This window comes from Procambarus clarkii, chromosome 36 (genome assembly GCF_040958095.1).
Source record: "Procambarus clarkii isolate CNS0578487 chromosome 36, FALCON_Pclarkii_2.0, whole genome shotgun sequence".
Taxonomy (NCBI): domain Eukaryota; kingdom Metazoa; phylum Arthropoda; class Malacostraca; order Decapoda; family Cambaridae; genus Procambarus; species Procambarus clarkii.
Genome location: NC_091185.1, coordinates 43,137,491 through 43,149,615, shown reverse-complemented (window position 1 = coordinate 43,149,615; position 12,125 = coordinate 43,137,491).

The window sequence follows — 12,125 nt, the reverse complement described above, 5'->3', positions numbered from 1 at the left end:
GAAGTGACTCGAACCCATACTCCCAGGAGCCATGCAACTGGTATGTACAAGACGCCTTAATCCACTTGACCATCACGACCGGACATAATGAGGTGATAGCCGAGGCTATTTGAACCACCCCACCGCCGGCACTCGGATAGTAATCTTGGGCATAGCATTTTACCAAATCACCTCATTCTTTGGGGCACACGTGAGGAACACAAATGCGAACAAGCCTGAATGGTCCCCAGGACAATATGCAACTGAAAACTCACACCCCAGAAGTGACTCGAACCCATACTCCCAGGAGCCACGCAACTGGTATGTACAAGACGCCTTAATCCACTTGACCATCACGACCGGACATAATGAGGTGATTGCCGAGGCTATTTGAACCACCCCACCGCCGGCACTCGGATAGTAATCTTGGGCATAGCATTTTACCAAATCACCTCATTCTTTGGGGCACACGTGAGGAACACAAATGCGAACAAGCCTGAATGGTCCCCAGGACAATATGCAACTGAAAACTCACACCCCAGAAGTGACTCGAACCCATACTCCCAGGAGCCACGCAACTGGTATGTACAAGACGCCTTAATCCACTTGACCATCACGACCGGACATAATGAGGTGATAGCCGAGGCTATTTGAACCACCCCACCGCCGGCACTCGGATAGTAATCTTGGGCATAGCATTTTACCAAATCACCTCATTCTTTGGGGCACACGTGAGGAACACAAATGCGAACAAGCCTGAATGGTCCCCAGGACAATATGCAACTGAAAACTCACACCCCAGAAGTGACTCGAACCCATACTCCCAGGAGCCACGCAACTGGTATGTACAAGACGCCTTAATCCACTTGACCATCACGAACGGACATAATGAGGTGATTGCCGAGGCTATTTGAACCACCCCACCGCCGGCACTCGGATAGTAATCTTGGGCATAGCATTTTACCAAATCACCTCATTCTTTGGGGCACACGTGAGGAACACAAATGCGAACAAGCCTGAATGGTCCCCAGGACAATATGCAACTGAAAACTCACACCCCAGAAGTGACTCGAACCCATACTCCCAGGAGCCACGCAACTGGTATGTACAAGACGCCTTAATCCACTTGACCATCACGACCGGACATAATGAGGTGATAGCCGAGGCTATTTGAACCACCCCACCGCCGGCACTCGGATAGTAATCTTGGGCATAGCATTTTACCAAATCACCTCATTCTTTGGGGCACACGTGAGGAACACAAATGCGAACAAGCCTGAATGGTCCCCAGGACAATATGCAACTGAAAACTCACACCCAAGAAGTGACTCGAACCCATACTCCCAGGAGCCACACAACTGGTATGTACAAGACGCCTTAATCCACTTGACCATCACGACCGGACATAATGAGGTGATAGCCGAGGCTATTTGAACCACCCCACCGCCGGCACTCGGATAGTAATCTTGGGCATAGCATTTTACCAAATCACCTCATTCGTTGGGGCACACGTGAGGAACACAAATGCGAACAAGCCTGAATGGTCCCCAGGACAATATGCAACTGAAAACTCACACCCCAGAAGTGACTCGAACCCATACTCCCAAGAGCCACGCAACTGGTATGTACAAGACGCCTTAATCCACTTGACCATCACGACCGGACATAATGAGGTGATAGCCGAGGCTATTTGAACCACCCCACCGCCGGCACTCGGATAGTAATCTTGGGCATAGCATTTTACCAAATCACCTCATTCTTTGGGGCACACGCAAGGAACACAAATGCGAACAAGCCTGAATGGTCCCCAGGACAATATGCAACTGAAAACTCACACCCCAGAAGTGACTCGAACCCATACTCCCAGGAGCCACGCAACTGGTATGTACAAGACGCCTTAATCCACTTCACCATCACGACCGGACATAATGAGGTGATAGCCGAGGCTATTTGAACCACCCCACCGCCGGCACTCGGATAGTAATCTTGGGGATAGCATTTTACCAAATCACCTCATTCTTTGGGGCACACGTGAGGAACACAAATGCGAACAAGCCTGAATGGTCCCCAGGACAATATGCAACTGAAAACTCACACCCCAGAAGTGACTCGAACCCATACTCCTTGGAGCCACGCAACTGGTATGTACAAGACGCCTTAATCCACTTGACCATCACGACCGGACATAATGAGGTGATAGCCGAGGCTATTTGAACCACCCCACCGCCGGCACTCGGATAGTAATCTTGGGCATAGCATTTTACCAAATCACCTCATTCTTTGGGGCACACGTGAGGAACACAAATGCGAACAAGCCTGAATGGTCCCCAGGACAATATGCAACTGAAAACTCACACCCCAGAAGTGACTCGAACCCATACTCCCAGGAGCCACGCAACTGGTATGTACAAGACGCCTTAATCTACTTGACCATCACGACCGGACATAATGAGGTGATAGCCGAGGCTATTTGAACCACCCCACCGCCGGCACTCGGATAGTAATCTTGGGCATAGCATTTTACCAAATCACCTCATTCTTTGGGGCACACGTGAGGAACACAAATGCGAACAAGCCTGAATGGTCCCCAGGACAATATGCAACTGAAAACTCACACCCCAGAAGTGACTCGAACCCATACTCCCAGGAGCCACGCAACTGGTATGTACAAGACGCCTTAATCCACTTGACCATCACGACCGGACATAATGAGGTGATAGCCGAGGCTATTTGAACCACCCCACCGCCGGCACTCGGATAGTAATCTTGGGCATAGCATTTTACCAAATCACCTCATTCTTTGGGGCACACGTGAGGAACACAAATGCGAACAAACCTGAATGGTCCCCAGGACAATATGCAACTGAAAACTCACACCCCAGAAGTGACTCGAACCCATACTCCCAGGAGCCACGCAACTGGTATGTACAAGACGCCTTAATCCACTTGACCATCACGACCGGACATAATGAGGTGATAGCCGAGGCTATTTGAACCACCCCACCGCCGGCACTCGGATAGTAATCTTGGGCATAGCATTTTACCAAATCACCTCATTCTTTGGGGCACACGTGAGGAACACAAATGCGAACAAGCCTGAATGGTCCCCAGGACAATATGCAACTGAAAACTCACACCCCAGAAGTGACTCGAACCCATACTCCCAGGAGCCACGCAACTGGTATGTACAAGACGCCTTAATCCACTTGACCATCACGACCGGACATAATGAGGTGATAGCCGAGGCTATTTGAACCACCCCACCGCCGGCACTCGGATAGTAATCTTGGGCATAGCATTTTACCAAATCACCTCATTCTTTGGGGCACACGTGAGGAACACAAATGCGAACAAGCCTGAATGGTCCCCAGGACAATATGCAACTAAAAACTCACACCCCAGAAGTGACTCGAACCCATACTCCCAGGAGCCACGCAACTGGTATGTACAAGACGCCTTAATCCACTTGACCATCACGACCGGACATAATGAGTTTTCAGTTGCATATTGTCCTGGGGACCATTCAGGCTTGTTCGCATTTGTGTTCCTCACGTGTGCCCCAAAGAATGAGGTGATTTGGTAAAATGCTATGCCCAAGATTACTATCCGAGTGCCGGCGGTGGGGTGGTTCAAATAGCCTCGGCTATCACCTCATTATGTCCGGTCGTGATGGTCAAGTGGATTAAGGCGTCTTGTACATACCAGTTGCGTGGCTCCTGGGAGTATGGGTTCGAGTCACTTCTGGGGTGTGAGTTTTCAGTTGCATATTGTCCTGGGGACCATTCAGGCTTGTTCGCATTTGTGTTCCTCACGTGTGGCCCAAAGAATGAGGTGATTTGGTAAAATGCTATGCCCAAGATTACTATCCGAGTGCCGGCGGTGGGGTGGTTCAAATAGCCTCGGCTATCACCTCATTATGTCCGGTCGTGATGGTCAAGTGGATTAAGGCGTCTTGTACATACCAGTTGCGTGGCTCCTGGGAGTATGGGTTCGAGTCACTTTTGGGGTGTGAGTTTTCAGTTGCATATTGTCCTGGGGACCATTCAGGCTTGTTCGCATTTGTGTTCCTCACGTGTGCCCCAAAGAATGAGGTGATTTGGTAAAATGCTATGCCCAAGATTACTATCCGAGTGCCGGCGGTGGGGTGGTTCAAATAGCCTCGGCTATCACCTCATTATGTCCGGTCGTGATGGTCAAGTGGATTAAGGCGTCTTGTACATACCAGTTGCGTGGCTCCTGGGAGTATGGGTTCGAGTCACTTCTGGGGTGTGAGTTTTCAGTTGCATATTGTCCTGGGGACCATTCAGGCTTGTTCGCATTTGTGTTCCTCACGTGTGGCCCAAAGAATGAGGTGATTTGGTAAAATGCTATGCCCAAGATTACTATCCGAGTGCCGGCGGTGGGGTGGTTCAAATAGCCTCGGCTATCACCTCATTATGTCCGGTCGTGATGGTCAAGTGGATTAAGGCGTCTTGTACATACCAGTTGCGTGGCTCCTGGGAGTATGGGTTCGAGTCACTTCTGGGGTGTGAGTTTTCAGTTGCATATTGTCCTGGGGACCATTCAGGCTTGTTCGCATTTGTGTTCCTCACGTGTGCCCCAAAGAATGAGGTGATTTGGTAAAATGCTATGCCCAAGATTACTATCCGAGTGCCGGCGGTGGGGTGGTTCAAATAGCCTCGGCTATCACCTCATTATGTCCGGTCGTGATGGTCAAGTGGATTAAGGCGTCTTGTACATACCAGTTGCGTGGCTCCTGGGAGTATGGGTTCGAGTCACTTCTGGGGTGTGAGTTTTCAGTTGCATATTGTCCTGGGGACCATTCAGGCTTGTTCGCATTTGTGTTCCTCACGTGTGCCCCAAAGAATGAGGTGATTTGGTAAAATGCTATGCCCATGATTACTATCCGAGTGCCGGCGGTGGGGTGGTTCAAATAGCCTCGGCTATCACCTCATTATGTCCGGTCGTGATGGTCAAGTGGATTAAGGCGTCTTGTACATACCAGTTGCGTGGCTCCTGGGAGTATGGGTTCGAGTCACTTCTGGGGTGTGGGTTTTCAGTTGCATATTGTCCTGGGGACCATTCAGGCTTGTTCGCATTTGTGTTCCTCACGTGTGCCCCAAAGAATGAGGTGATTTGGTAAAATGCTATGCCCAAGATTACTATCCGAGTGCCGGCGGTGGGGTGGTTCAAATAGCCTCGGCTATCACCTCATTATGTCCGGTCGTGATGGTCAAGTGGATTAAGGCGTCTTGTACATACCAGTTGCGTGGCTCCTGGGAGTATGGGTTCGAGTCACTTCTGGGGTGTGAGTTTTCAGTTGCATATTGTCCTGGGGACCATTCAGGCTTGTTCGCATTTGTGTTCCTCACGTGTGCCCCGAAGAATGAGGTGATTTGGTAAAATGCTATGCCCAAGATTACTATCCGAGTGCCGGCGGTGGGGTGGTTCAAATAGCCTCGGCTATCACCTCATTATGTCCGGTCGTGATGGTCAAGTGGATTAAGGCGTCTTGTACATACCAGTTGCGTGGCTCCTGGGAGTATGGGTTCGAGTCACTTCTGGGGTGTGAGTTTTCAGTTGCATATTGTCCTGGGGACCAATCAGGCTTGTTCGCATTTGTGTTCCTCACGTGTGCCCCAAAGAATGAGGTGATTTGGTAAAATGCTATGCCCAAGATTACTATCCGAGTGCCGGCGGTGGGGTGGTTCAAATAGCCTCGGCTATCACCTCATTATGTCCGGTCGTGATGGTCAAGTGGATTAAGGCGTCTTGTACATACCAGTTGCGTGGCTCCTGGGAGTATGGGTTCGAGTCACTTCTGGGGTGTGAGTTTTCAGTTGCATATTGTCCTGGGGACCATTCAGGCTTGTTCGCATTTGTGTTCCTCATGTGTGCCCCAAAGAATGAGGTGATTTGGTAAAATGCTATGCCCAAGATTACTATCCGAGTGCCGGCGGTGGGGTGGTTCAAATAGCCTCGGCTATCATCTCATTATGTCCGGTCGTGATGGTCAAGTGGATTAAGGCGTCTTGTACATACCAGTTGCGTGGCTCCTGGGAGTATGGGTTCGAGTCACTTCTGGGGTGTGAGTTTTCAGTTGCATATTGTCCTGGGGACCATTCAGGCTTGTTCGCATATATATATATATATATATATATATATATATATATATATATATATATATATATATATATATATATATATGGTAATTGTGAGGGTACCACCTCTGGTGCCAATGTGGGGACCATAGCCTCGGAGAAGAAAATAAAAAGTATTCAGAGGAGACCTTGTGGTTTCTCACTGAACACTAATATTATCTTCTCCTACCACCCCCATTCTTTTGTATGTACACATATATATTTACTTTATTTGAACTTTGTTACAAAAAAGGAGTTACAAAAAAGGTGTTTTATTGTGGGTGTGCCGGAGTTAATGCCTGATCCTCGTACAGTTCATAATGAACCTGTTCTGGACGACGTCATGTTACTTTGGGAGGCGTATTGTATTCGATTCCCGGCGGCAGAGTGGCCGGATAAGTATGAGAAATTTGAGTAGTCTGTGTGCTTGCTGTGTGTTTGGTGTGTGATTGGACCTGTGGTTTGTTTGCAATGTGTTGTAGCTATTGTGCGCCCTTTAGGCCGGTGATATGTTTGTTCTCATGACCGTTGTTTTGTTGTATTTCTTATATTTCCGGTATTGTTGTTTCTTTTTCTTGTGTTTCATTATGTTTCTCTTCATTGTTGTTTTTGTTGTCGGCCCTTCAGGCCGGTGTTTAGTGTCTTTGTATAAATTTGTATTGATTTGTTTTGTGCTGAAGTGTCTTGTTATGTTTCTTGATGTACTTTGTTGTTTTATTCTCGGTCCTTCAGGCCGGTGCATGTATGTTGTTGTGTTTGTACCTGTTTTGTTTTCAGGTGTGTGTGTTTTGCTTGTTTATTATTATTGTGTATTTTGGTCTCGCCCTTTGTTTACGGGGCGGATGGCTTGGTGTGTGTTTTTTTTTTTTTTATTCCTGTATTGTTTCTGTGCTGTACGTTTGACCAGGTGTTTTTATATGGCTTTACCTGTTGTACGTGTTTGTTCTTTGTTTTGTTTGGAATGTATTGTGTTTGTCCTGTTCTGTTTCCTGTTATGCCTCTTGATGTATGTTTTGTTTTTCTGGAGGTTTTGTTTTGTGATGTTACAGTGATTGTTAGTTTTGCCATTGTATTATGTTTTGTGCTTTTATGTATGCTGTTTTGTTCTATGCATTTCTCGTGTTTGTGTTTTGTTGTGCTATGCTGTCGGTCCTTCTGGCCGGTGGTCTATTGTTTTATTTTGTTATGTATTCTGTATTTTTTTTATTGTATATAAATTGCATGCTTTGCATGTAAAAATAAAAAAGAAAATAAAAAACTGTGGTAAGTGTACTTTGCTTTGTTACACGTTGCCTTTTCAATAATTTCATAACTTTCAATAATTTTTATGGTGTTGTGTATTTTGTGATTTCCGAGTGTAACATATTATGAGTGTTGGATGACTGTGGATTACGTGGTGTCTGGTGGCCACAGTCACTCTCTTAATTGGTTATTCATTTCTCGGTGTTATTACTCGTGTTTCCACCTTATTCTCGTCCTAAGAATATTTCTCATTTATGGCAGATCACCTCTTTGGTACCCTGGTACTTTGGTTTGTCTTCGGGACACGTACCCTGTCTTCTGTAATCTGACTGAAGGAGGGTAAAGAGGGCCATAGTTCCTCTAGCACGGACTACGCTGTTGAGTTGGGACCCCAACAGCAGTTCTCGTCACCAGTTGACACTCTCACCCCTATACGTCGGTCACAGATTATGATACTTACACAGGTAGGGAATTGGCAATCTTTTCCAGAGCACAAAGAACGCTAATTCTGTAGGTGTCATCTAGTTAAGTAGGAAACCCCTTGCTTCTGTCCTATAGAGACCTGGCAAGGTATCCCTACGTTTTTGGACTACCTTTCACTTTTGAAACTATCAAAGTTTCATTTATTTTAGTAGGATTTTCTAGCCCTTATTCTCGTATATAGAGTACCGGGTACAAGATTTCCGTGCATTTTGAATTTTTAATCACTTAACATCTAATATTAATGTAAATTGTTTTCACATTAACGATTGAATTCCCACAGGATAGTCACCAGTTGCCACGTCATCCTGCTACTTACACTTATAATACCACAGGTATATTCACTGTACATCTGTTTGCTATCTCAAAATGTTTCGTCTCTCAAAATTTCGTAGTGATGCAGCAAATGAATTAGGGAACTTAAGTAGTGCACAGAAGACCGAATTACAAACTCTAGCACATGAGTACCACCTAGATGTTCCCCATGGAGCCACCAAAAGTGACTTGCATAACCTTATCCTTGACCACCTCTTAGATAATAGAATTATAGACTCTGATTCTCACGAAAAGTATTCCATTACAGATCGGCATACTATAGCAGCTATGAAGTTAAAGTTAGAACTAGCAAAGGAACAACGACAACTTGCCATCCTAGAGCATGAACGCCAAAAAGAAGCTCTACAGCTCCAGAAAGTACAAGCTGTCTTTGAGACGGAAGCTCTACAAAGGAAGGAACACGAGGCTGCCCTAAAGGAACGCGAGGCTGCCCTAGAGCGTGAACGCCAAAAAGAAGCTCTATAATTCAAGTAACGCGAGGCTGCCCTTGAGCGTGAACGCCAGAAAAAACAAGCGGCCCTACAACGTGAGCAGGTTGAATTAAGAGAACGTGATCTGGAGATACAACGTGAACACAATAAGAAGCAAGCCGATACTGCTCTAGACTACCATAGAAAAGAACTCGACTTGGAAACTGTACACCACACTCGGCGCCAACAAGCTGAAGCTAAACTTCCAGAAAGCTTCAGCATCTCCCAGGCTAGTAAGTTAATGCCACCTTTCGTTGAGACAGAGATGTTTTTGTTACTACTTTTGAGGCCCCTAGCTAAAAAGTTTAGCTGGCCTGAAGATCAGTGGTCTATACTTCTCAGAGTGCATCTCACAGGTAGAGCTGCAGTTACTCTCAGTACCTTAGCATCTTAGAATGACTACCAGACCTTAAAGCAAGCCGTTCTAGACGCCTACCTTCTCTCCACCAAAAGCTACAGACGAAGATTCCGTAATTATCTAAAGGCAAGTGTCACCAACTATTTAGAATTTGCCAATACTAAGAAAAGATATTTCATGAAATGGCTGGAAGCAGCCCATGTTTCTACATTTTCAGACCTCGTCAACCTCATTCTAGTCGATGAATTCTTTCGACGTGTTCCTGCTCCCATCCGTCTTCACTTAGCAGACAAAGAGGAAACCAACATCATCAGATGTGCGAAGTCGGCTGACACCTACAGTCTTATACACAGGTTAACAGCTGACACATCTTCCAGTAAGAAGTCTTGGTCTAATTATGACAAAGTGAGTACCGATCAAGCAAGCTCTCAATTATATTGTAGGTATTGCAAGCTCTATGGACATACCATAGATAAATGTGGAAAAGCCCAACCCAAAGGCTATAGTGAAACTCTTAAACCCAAACCGACTCCTCCTAAGTCCGGTAAGCGTGTCATGAATATTGGTGTTCCTGTTAATGATCTTTCTCTCTTCAGCAAACACCTGTATCCTGGAACTGTCTCTGCCAACAGTACAAATTCGGAGGGAGGTTTCAAAGTGAAGATCTTGAGGGACACGGCTGCTCTTCAGTCTATAATTTTGAAATCGGCTGTGCCTAACATTACCTACACCGGGGAGACGGTCCTTATCATTGACCTCACTGCCACTACTCCGTATCCACTCGCCAGAGTCCACCTGGATTGTCAATTCGTACAAGGTGAAGTCCAAGTCGCCATCCGGGAAAAGCCTTTTCCCATGTCAGGGGTACAATTTCTCCTGGGCAACGACTTGGCCGAAGATCTACAACCTTCCAACTTGATCATCATGGACAAACCCCAGGTATGTAACTCTGTCGTGGAAAACCCCATCCTGAAGTATATTCCAGCAGAGGTCCAAGAAAGTGATGAAGTCTCTACTCCGGTTTTGGTGACCACCCGTGCGCAAGCTGCCCGCCCGCAACCAGCTGACTCTACTTCAACAGCTGTCCCTCAAGACCATCAGAATCTGCCAACGAATCTCACTATGCTGGAGTTCCGTAAGTTACAGAGGGAGGATCCCTCATTAGTACTATTATTCTTCCGGACCGAGACTCAATCTGATAGTATTCCTGGGTTCTTTATAGAGAACCAATTGCACTACCGCAGGTACCGACCCAGTAAACTAACGGAGGATGACGATTGGGCTAATGTCGACCAACTTGTAGTTCCCACCAGCCTACGGCCCGATATTCTACACCTGGCTCATGGAGCGCTTTCTCACTACGGTTTTAATAAAACCTATCACGCCATCAGACAAGACTATTACTGGCCAGGTATGATTAAAGATGTAAAAACTTATATACAACAGTGTCATACATGTCAGATGGCAGGGAAACCTAACATCTCTATTCCCAAGGCTCCTTTGATTCCTATCCCGGTGCCTTCGGAACCCTTTCATAGACTCATCATAGACTGTGTTGGTCCTTTACCCCGGACCAGTTCTGGCAACGCTTATATACTAACCATCCTGTGTCCAACCACCAGATTCCCATAGCGGTTCCCGTAAAGAACATAACGGCTGCTACTGTGGTGAAACAACTGTTAAAGATCTTTTCACAATATTGATTTCCTCGGGAGATTGAAAGTGACTGTGGCACCAACTTCACCAGTGATCTCTTCAAGAAGACGCTGGAAGAATTCAACATTACTCAGGTATTGTCCTGCCCCTATCATCTTGCTTCACAGGGTTCTCTTGAACGTAGTCACCAAACTATAAAATCGCTCCTTAGGACATTTTGCAATGAAACTATGAAAGACTGGGATAAACAACTTGACATCATCATGTGCATTTTCAGAAGTCTCCCAAATGAGTCTCTAGGAGTGCCTCCTTATGAGATGCTCTATGGAAGTAAGTGCCGTACTCCACTTAAAGCTTTTAAAGACTCTCTATGCAGTGCCACCTTCAGTGACCCTCTGTATGTGCCTCAGTTTCTTCAAAACCTAAAGCACATTCTAGAGCGAGTGCATAAATTTGCCAACGATAATTTATTAAAAGCGGAAGATAGGATGAAGACTCATTTTGACAAACGCAGTAAAATCAGGAAATTTAAAACAGGAGACTTCGTTTTAGCATATTTTCCGATCCCTGGTTCTCTCTTGCAAAATAAGTTTTCAGGACCTTACCGCATCAAGGAGTGCAAAAACAATCACAACTACGTTCTTGAGACTCCAGATAGGCGGCGGAGGACTCAGCTATGCCACGTCAATCTTTTGAAGGAATATAAAGGTACTTCCCCCACTGTGTTAGTCTCTCTCTCCACCTTTAAAGATCCATGCCTCCACAGTGAGACCTTCCCTGCTTCTCCCAAAAGCACTAACTCTGAGTCAGTGCCTTCCAACTAGTAAATTCTTACAGATCTTCCTAAATATTTGCAGGACTGTAACAGTGCTCCTCTCATCAGAATCTTCCAAGAACATCAGAAGATGATCAGCGATGATGCCAAGGAATGTAATGTGGTTCAACACGAAATCCAGCTACTTCCTGATACCCGGCTGATTCGTCAACCCTTCTACCGCATCAACCCATACAAAAAGGAAGTTATGCGTGCTGAGGTACAGTTCCTTCTGGATCATGGGCTGGCCACCGCTTGTGAGTTCCCTTAGGCCTCAACCTGCATCTTGGTTCCGAAACCTCACGGTAAAGTACGATTATGTACATACTATAGGAAACTGAACCTCGTGACAGTCAAGGATGCTTACCCTTTACCTCATATAGATGATATCCTTGACGCCATAGGCAATGCTACTTATCTTTCTCAGGTTGACTTGTTAAAGGGCTACTATCAGATTAGTCTGACAGAGCGAGCTAAGGAAATATCTGCCTCCACCACTCCTTCTGGCCTGTACAGATATGAACGCCTTCCTTTTGGACTGCGTAATGCCCGGCCACCTTCCAGCGAGCTGTCAACCACGTCATCCATGGCCTAGATCACACCTACGCCTACTTTGATGACATCGTTGTGGTAACTGACACCTGGAACGA